The sequence below is a fragment of the Barbus barbus genome (genome assembly GCF_936440315.1).
Source record: "Barbus barbus genome assembly, chromosome: 16".
In the NCBI taxonomy this organism is placed as follows: Eukaryota; Metazoa; Chordata; class Actinopteri; order Cypriniformes; family Cyprinidae; genus Barbus; species Barbus barbus.
Genome location: NC_136744.1, coordinates 6,060,221 through 6,069,344, shown reverse-complemented (window position 1 = coordinate 6,069,344; position 9,124 = coordinate 6,060,221).

The following is a 9,124-nucleotide window of genomic DNA, read 5'->3' as shown; positions in this document are numbered from 1 at the left end:
GCATGTGAAATGTAGTTGTCACAAAGAGTTAATAGCTATTTATTCTTTATGGCTGTTATGTGTTGACATTTGACCTGTGTGAACCAAACTCAGGAGCCATAAGCAGCTGCTGGTCTTGAATATGAAGATCCATCAGTGACCTGTGAAGGTCACGGCATAATGACTTCAAGAGGCTTCAATCGCCGTCTAACTCTCAAAGCTCAATCGATGGCATCCGAGTGTCACGCAAACACAGAAAGTCTACTGTACGACTCACACACTATGGCTTTTAGGCTTCCAATAAGTGGCGATCCGTGCGAGGCCTGTGATTGGCTGTTGAGAGGGGAGTAGCGGTGCATGGCTCTTTTGAGGCGTGATATGTGGGAATGGACAAGTGGACTGACGCCTGATTAATGACCACAAGCACTGAATGCTCTGCTCTCTTCACATGATAATCATTTCCAATGCCAGATGGGGAAAGTTGAGGTTTGTAACTTTCAGGACAATGAATGACAATTCTTTAGAGCGAGGGACAAAGGAGGGAAGTCGGCTAACAGGCTCTTGCACAACACTTGGATGGAATGGGTGGAAGCTTTGTGTTTACAGAAAATGGCCATATAGCAACATCTTGCTGTGATCCTCTTTACACTGACTTTGTTTGAATTCTTTTTGTGCTTATGAATAAATATTTGAGTGGACTGAAGCCATAACACGAGGATGATGGGGGGAGAGGGGCTCTTGGCCAACAAGCATCAACCAAACACAAGTTTAGATTAAAAGAATACATATAAAGTGTTGTTTTCAAAGACTTGTTACTTGTTACTGTGCAATTAAATTAAATGCAAATGAGGCCCTTTTTCAAATGTATCTTATGTGGAAAAAAAAAACAATCCCATAATGCATTGTAAAAACTTTCATCCAAGAATGGTGAATGAAGCAAGAAATGTTAAAGGGTTCATATGATGCGATTTCAAGTTTTCCTTTCTCTTTGGAGTGTTACAAGCTGTTCATGCATTGATAAGATCCCTGAAGTTGCAAAGACTAAAGTCTCAAAACCAAAGAGATATTCTTTATCAAAGTTAAGACTTGTCCCCCACATGTCTACGTCATGGTGTGGGAAGATTTGCATAACACCACCCAAAACTTACATGCAAAGAAAGAGGGCGTGATTTTAATTCTCGCTGTAGTATTGTTGTTGCCGTCGGTGCCATGTCGTGGAGACGCTGTGTTTCGTTGTGAAAGCAAAAGTACATTGTTTGGGTTCCAAAAGAGGACACAACTAGAAATCAGTGGTTAAATTGTATTTACAACACTGTTCCAGAACAGTTCAACCCAAATGTTTGAGTGTGTGCGGCGCATTTTACGGAGGACTGTTTCCTGAACCTGGGAGTAGCCTACAATGCCAGCTGTGCTCAAAGGCTGTTTCTATAAAGTGGGGCAATTCCAACTTTGCAAGGACAGTCTGGTGCTTCTGAATCACAGCCTATAAGTACGTTTTCTTATTTAAAGAATTTGCCACCGACTATTCAAATGCGAGTTCTGAGGAGTGTAGAGTAGCTCTTGTTGTTTGTCGTTTCTCCGATCACAAATGCAGACATGAGGCCTGTACCATGAAGCCGGTTTAGCTGGTTAGCCAGGTAAGTTTCAGTTTAGTTTACACCAATCCTGGGTTTTAGGTACCATGAAAGTGGCTTGGCTTTTAGCTGCGTTCATTGCCATAGTAACTTACACTCCAGGGCTAACCTGCTCCGGGGCAGGCTATGTTCTGAGTTAGAGATCTCAAACTGAAATTGGACCAATCAGATTTGAGCAACGTGACACATGTCTGACACAAAAAAGTCACTCCCCCAGTTTGCCTTGCTCCAAATTAAAGGTCACTTGTACTAAACAAATTTATATTATATTTAATCCATTAAACACAAGCAATTTAACAACAGTTATTATAAATCATTTATTTTAAATGAATGTTAATATATACAGATCGTATGTAATATAAATAAGCTGCAGAATCAAAAGATAATGCTTTAAAAATGACTACGTGACCTTACATTTGAGTCTCTATCGCTGTATATTTCCAACTTTTTTTTTTTTCACTTGTGACTGCACTGATAAAGCAAGATAATTTATTTTATTGGTCCTCTTTTATGAACAAGTAATTTTTTCTCATTGTAAATGCATTTAAATTCATCATATTCTTCAATCTTTTAGCCTTTAGCAAAACCTTTAACCTTTAATCAAGGCTCGTGATTGGCTGTTCCCCAGTGATGTCTCACATTCACGAGCACGGCACGTGCTCCACAAACTCAGGATCAAAGCCTGAGTTGACAAAGAAAGTTGATGATCAGCATCATGGTACCAACACAGCCAGATTGGAGTGGTTTTGTCAACTCAATACTAATCCTGTAACTCTGAATTTGTAAATGGGTACAGACCCATGGTGTTATATTTACGTGGCGCAACGCAACGCAGCACGATGCATAAAAAGACAGTATATGTCATTATAATCAGTAATTATGTCCGCACTGGATGCAACAAATACCTAGTTTATAATTGGTTTTATTGTTTTTGTGTCGCCGTGCCAGGAAACGGCATCACAATACGGTAAGGGGTGTAACACTTCCATCTCACACTTGAGGTATTCGGCCAATCACAACGCACTGGATAGCTGGCCAATCAGAGCACACCTCGCTTCTCAGAACGATGAGCTTTGTAAAAATCGATATGTTTCAGAAAGGCGGAGCATAGAGGAGCAACAATAATGTACAGTCCGAGGAAATTAATGTGCTTTTTAACCTTAAACCGCATAAACACATTGCATTACACCAAATACACAAATTAATGTTCTTTTTAGCAACATCATATGACCCCTTTAAATTAAAAATATACTTTTATAAAATTCTAATTCTAATAATAATAATAATAATATACGCTACCGTTCAAAAGTTTTTTTTTAAGATTAACTGTTTTTCCCAAGGCATTGTTAGATGCCAGTGTTTCCTGTCGTAGCTATGCAAAGATCTGATTTCGAAAACAGCATCATACCTATTAAAATATATCTTGTTATGATTTTAAGTCTGTATAGGTTTTTCTTATTTATCTCAAAGTAAAACAGGCCCAAAATCAGAAGTCTGTACTTTAAAATTAAATTATTATAATTTTAATTCAAGTGTAGTCTTAAATCAAATATAATCAATTACATTACTTTAATAAAGTAAATAGGATAACTTGCAATCTGTAACCTATTACATTTCCAAAGTATTACATTACCAAAGTAACCAAAATTAGCTAAACTGATTTTAATATATTTTAAAAAATGTAATTATTTTGGCAATGCCAGTCTTCTTTCTTCAGAAATCATACTAATATGTTGATTTGGTGCTCAAGAAACATTTATTATTGTTATTATCAATGATATATATATATTTGCTGCTTAATATTTATGAGGAATTCCTTGAAGAATTATTTGTTTGAACAGAAGGTTTAAAAGAACTGCATTTATTTGAAATATAATTTTTGTTTTTAATATTATGTCTTTACCATCACTGTTGATCAATTAAATGCATCCCTGCAGAATAAAAGTATTCATTTACTAAAACATAACTCCAAACTTGTGAACACAGTAGTGTATATTATTATTATTACTACTATTATAATATTTTGAAATTCACTAATTTGATACAACAAGTAATCAAATCTAACCTAATTCACATTTGGCTATTTTACCCAACATTTAAGTATGTTATGTATTTTTTACTAATCAGACTATCATGCTGTTAGCTTAGCAACAAGCCAAACTCTATTGAAATGAATTGTGAGTGAAGTCTCGTGTGCTTCTCTTGTGAGTTTCTATATATTGTTTCAAATCTGTCATTATATTTCAGTTAAAGGGTTAGTTCACCCCAAAATGAAAATTATGTCATCATTTACTCACCCTCATGTTTTTCCAAACCTGTATGAGCTCCTTTCTTCTCTTGAACTCAAAAGAACATATTCTGAAAAATGTTGATATCCAAACAGTTGCTGGTTGCCATTGACTTCCATAAGGGAAGAAATAAAGAAATAAAAATACTATGTAAGTCGATGGCTACCAGAAACTGTTTGGAAGAAAGAAACTCATACAGGTTTGGAAAAACATGAAGGTGAGTAAATGGTTACAGAATTTTCATTTTAGGGAGGACTATTCCTTTAAGATATTCCCTTACAAGGCAGTTGAGTAGGTCAGCTTATGGGCATTTCCTCCTGGTCTGCAGGTATCTCATCCTCTGTGTATGTGTTAGTATGTGACTAGTGGACCTGTGGATCCAGACTGCCTCCTCCTCAGTCCGGCTGCAGGTCTACAGGCTGCTCCAGCACCACAGCGAACAGATGGTGAGCACCGCCCTATAATGGGATGACTAGCATTGCACCGTCCCTGCACTGGTAACTGCTGGCCTGTGCTGGCATTTTCTCATCCACAACCCCCTCCCCACAGCGATGGCAGCTCAGAGCTCTCCCACTCCTCCAGTATGTAAATAAGCAGACAGAGAAGGCCTGCTTTCATCTAAATATGAATAGAATGAGAGGAGGCTGCTCACAGGGAGACTGACGAGCACAAGGGGGGCAGGGCCCGATCTCTACTCCTCCCTACAGACTTCATTGTGACAACATAGACTTAGACCAGACACGGTCAAACACATTAAAACAATGACGTGTATTTACAGTCGTTCCCCACACGTTTTACCTCTGCATATTTAGTGTGATGTTGTCATGAAACCAAATACCTAAGATATATGCTGCTTGCATTATGACTTACTTAAGACTTCATAACACAGGGCAGATATTACATAATGACACAGTTAATGCATCAATGACAAGACAGAGATAAAAACACATGCACTGACATAATATATGCCAAACTGCACATCTTAAAGTATACAATTAGATGAATTCCAATTAACTAAATAATCTAGATATCTCAATAATAATAATAAATTATTATTGGATCAGCTGTATCTGAAAACAAAGAATGATTAATAAATCTATTCTATTACTTTAACTCATCAAAACAATTTAAGCAATTTCAACTACATTTTTTAAGTTATATGAGATTCAACTCAATTTTAAAGTCATTTTAAGATAAAAATTATTATTATTATTATTATTATTTTTGAGCAGCTGATTTTTCAGTGTTGTAAAATCCTGTTAAACACACATTTGGCAACCATAAACAGCCTATATTTAGAAATGTATTTAAATTATGAATAATAATTATTAATAATAAATGTTACCTTTTAATTTGATTTATTATTCACACATTCACATTTTTACTATGGCTAAAGCTATTTGCAAAAATGCAAACACTATTAAATTCTTTATACATGCAATATATGTTATTTACACAAAGTGAAAACAGCAGTATACCTTCTTTACCCCTAAAGGTGTATATTAGTACCATAGAGATGCACTCTTATTGTAGTATTATGAACACTTTAGAGGTAAAGAAGAGGTACAAAGGTGTCCCTTTGAAGGTACTGCCCCAGGGACAATCTCTTATATCCCTAAAGGTACACTTTTTCACATTTTTTTCTGACAGTGTTCTAAGAAAAATGAATTTTGTATTCTGGGGCCCTCTTTTAAAATCTCTAAAGTTTCCTATTGAAGTGCTCCACCTCTTGCAAGCCGATAGAACCTTCCAGGCAAACAGCGATGCTTCCTCTTGTGGTAGAATAACAGAGAGTTGCTGATTAAGATGGGTTATGCTGAGAGTGATAGCAGACGAGCAGTGTTACTGCTGCAGGAAACTCTGCCTGTTTCCTCCCTCGAGTCCCAGAAACACAGTAAAAACAAAGCCATTGATTTGTGTATGGATTAAAAGATCATCGTTTTACACCCAAACACAATGTAAGTCTGCTGTTTTATATCACTTATCCTGTTAAAATAGTATTATGATAGAGAAGACTTTTTATATTTTGCAACATTGCTCAGTGACAACATAGCAAGGTTGTGGGTGGTTGCTGTGTGGTTGCTAGGGTTAATGGCTAAATGGCCCATCTCAAAGTCTCTTTGATGTCATGCTCTCTAGATATGGCTTTTTGACAGTTTATCATGTAGGTGAAAATTAGTAGTCGACCGATATTGATTATTTTTTTTTTTTTAATGGTGTATGGCCAGCATTGATGCTGATATCTGGCCTATGGCCAATATATACGAAAGCATACTATTTAATTAAAGATAATAAAAACACATGCATAATAACTGCTGAAATTAAATTTATATTAATTTATAGTGACAGCATATAAACCGCACAGACCGACTGACTGACAATTTTTATACAGTCTACAAATGCAAACTTCAGAAAGCCTGGTTTTGCCAAAGTTTCCAAAGTTTGTGACATTAAATGTTTATTAGATATTCAAAGACTTCTTTAAATGATATAAATGTATATTTGCTGAATGCTGACGGTAGATGAAAAAATATTATAGAGTTTGCCTTTCTATTACCAATAATATAAATGCAAACACTATACTTTTATGTATACTTAATTTACTTAGTTCAACAGATCTGTCTAAAAATGTATTAGTCAAAAGTGTTCAAATAGTGTTAGTCAAAACAAAGACAGTAAACTAATGGAGATGCAGAATGGGAGCTCTGACATTTAGGCGCTGATGTTTTCGGCACTGTCAAAATAAACGTCCCACTTCCGAAACATCAACCAAACAGAAAAATGTATTGGTTGATGATGACGACAATTAAAAAATGTCAAATATTGGCTGATATTGATTTAGCATATTTTCTATGGCTGCTGACCATCCCTAACAAGATGACGGCAATTGAGCAGAGAGCAGCTGTGAAACTAAAGTCATCAAACACAAAATAAATGTGTTCTAAATAAATGTATGAGAAAATGCACAAATTTGCAAGGTTTGTGGAATTAAATGTTGATTAGATAATCAAAGACTTTTTAAAATTATATAAATGTGTTATTTCTGGATTCTCTAGGGTTTACCTTTTTGTTACTAATAATAGAAAAGCAAATGCTATAATAAATATGGTTTACTTTGTTAGACAGTGCTGTCTTATAATTTATTAGTCAGAACTGATAAACAGGGACAGTAAACTAACGAAGACAATAGAGTGCATTTAGTGCCTGTTCAATTCTTCAGTGTACGCTGTTTCTTTCCATTCATTTTTCCCATAGGGATTTTAAAAAAAGTCTTCATTAAACTGTTTTAAGCTATGAACCAAACTCCCTTAGAAATGTAAATTAAAAAAGGCCAAATATCGACCGATATATCGGTCCACCAGTGGTGAAAATCCCAAGTGTGCTTGATTTGAGGTATCATGTCCGTAGCACAAATTGTACAGGAGTTTTAAACTGGTGGAATGGCAATAGTTTACAGAAAAGCAGCAAGCTTTCATTGATGGCAGGGCGCCTTTTGGTATGTGACATTCCCTCTGCAGTGACATTCTGCACCGGGCCAAAAACAAACAGAGCGCACTTGCTCTAAGTCCTGTCACAAAGCAGCACTGTCAGAGCAGATCAGTCCGCCACGTTCCCCAGCCCGGGCGTTTGTTCTCTGGGACCTCTGCTTGCTGTCAGGAGGGATGAACGTTAACACTCCCAGAGGTCCGGCGAGTGCCACTGACATGGGGTTTCTGCCTGCCCTGCCTAATGGGCACAGGAGCGTGAGCGCGTCTGCGGCACAGGGAGCTTCGCATGCCCGGATTTGTCATTTGTGAGATTTAATTTGTCCAAGAATGAGCCGGAGTCAGAGGTCAGTCGGTTGGAGAGCCGACCTGCTGACAGGTTGACCGTTCACGGGGGGCTAATGAGAGCACTCGGCCAAGTGAACGGAACAAAGGCAGACGGATTACATGGACTCATTTGTTGACTGGAATCAATAACACCAGTCACTCGGACTCACATTTCCTCCCTTGCTCAGCACCGGAGGACTCAGTCTCAGAATTTTCGGTGCAAGCTTTTTCACTCTCTGCACGCATGGCGGCTCATGCTGCAGTGGGCGTCATCGATTTTGTGGCTCTTTCCACTTGGGTTGCAGCATTGTCACTGGCGGGCACAAGCGGGGTCCCTCTTTTATGTGCGTCCTTCTTTTTCCACTTGCCCACTCACTATTTCGGTTTAGGTTATTTTCTTTGGCTACTGACCATCACTAACAGGCAGACGACAATTGAGCCAAGAGCAGCAGTGAAACCAAAGTCATCAAACACTTCAAAATATGTGTGTGTGTCCTAAATAGATTTATGAGAGAATCTCACAAAGCCTGTTAAATACAATGTTCAGGTGGTATTTCACTTCAAAATCTAAAGGGAAAATTATATTATGATAAATAATGAATAAATATTTTTAATTACATTGATTAAAAATATTATTATGAAATAAATGTTTTTCTCAAATACACGTTGGACACAATTATTGGCACCCCTAGAAATTATTATGAGTAAAATATCTCATAAGTATAAGTATATTCCCATTCATATTCACAGTTTTGAGCACCCAGGCTGATTATGAAAAATAAATTATCCAGCCATGGCTTCCTGTTTCACAGAAATATAAATAGGAGGAAAAACAAAGCCCAAATTCCCTTAATAATCCATCACAATAAGAAAAACCAAATAATATATTTCTGATGTGCAGCAAAAGATAATTGAGCTTCACAAATTAGTGAAGTGGCTCTAAGAAAAGAGCTAGAGCAGTGAAAATTACCATTTCCAACATCAGGGCAATAATTAAGAATTTCCAATCAACAGAAAATTTTACTGTAACTGTGCTGTAAAATGTAACTGCCTGGAAGAGGACGTGTGTCTATATCGTCCTAATGCACAGTGAGGAGGAGAGTTTGAAAAAGAACCACAGCTGGAGAATTGCAGAAAAAAGTTGAGACTTGGGGTCAGAAAAGCTTAAAAAAAAATTGTCAAACAGCACCTACATCACCACATGTTGTTTGGGAGGGTTTCAAGAAAAAAGATCCTAGCTCATCCAAAAGCAATCTCCAGCATATTCAGTTATCAGACACGGCTGGTACTTCAAATGGGACTGGCTTCTATGGTCATATTAAACTAAAAAAAGAGCTTTTTAGCAGCAAACACTCAAGATTGGTTTGGTGAACTCAGGGATAAAAAGTACCCCATGTGTACAATGAAATAT